Here is a 333-nt window from a genome sequence, read left to right as displayed (position 1 = left end):
CTTTCCCTAATGATTACACAGAAAGCCTAAAAAGACTAATTTGTTAACTTAAAACACTCAATTTACCTTCTTAAGGTTAAGTCCCATGAATAAAGCTTTTCGTGATCAAGCACACAATTTTCATATTGCATTAAAAGAAAGCAAGCAGAAGTATATTATTACTAGCTCCAGAATGAGTACATAATGCATTCTTTATCTCTTTTTGTTACAAAAACATTAAAACAAACCCAAAACTTTAGCTTAATTCAACAGCAAAAAGAAGAAACTTCCGCATCATGTTTGGCAGCACATTTATCATTTTTCTGTAACGTCTCTAGCAGACCCACACTCTTT

At 32.1% G+C, this 333-nt stretch overlaps 1 protein-coding gene across 1 annotated transcript in view; it reads right to left on the bottom strand.

Moving 5' to 3' along the window:
* Positions 1-333, bottom strand: part of ZGRF1 (zinc finger, GRF-type containing 1) — a 24,125-nt gene that overhangs the window by 10,162 nt on the left and 13,630 nt on the right. The gene's annotated exons all lie outside the window — the stretch shown is intronic.

The sequence above is a fragment of the Cariama cristata genome, unplaced genomic scaffold (assembly GCF_000690535.1).
Source record: "Cariama cristata isolate BGI_N322 unplaced genomic scaffold, ASM69053v1 scaffold29285, whole genome shotgun sequence".
NCBI lineage: Eukaryota > Metazoa > Chordata > Aves > Cariamiformes > Cariamidae > Cariama > Cariama cristata.
The sequence above is the reverse complement of the archived record's forward strand: the minus strand, read 5'-3'. Positions and strand labels throughout refer to the sequence as shown.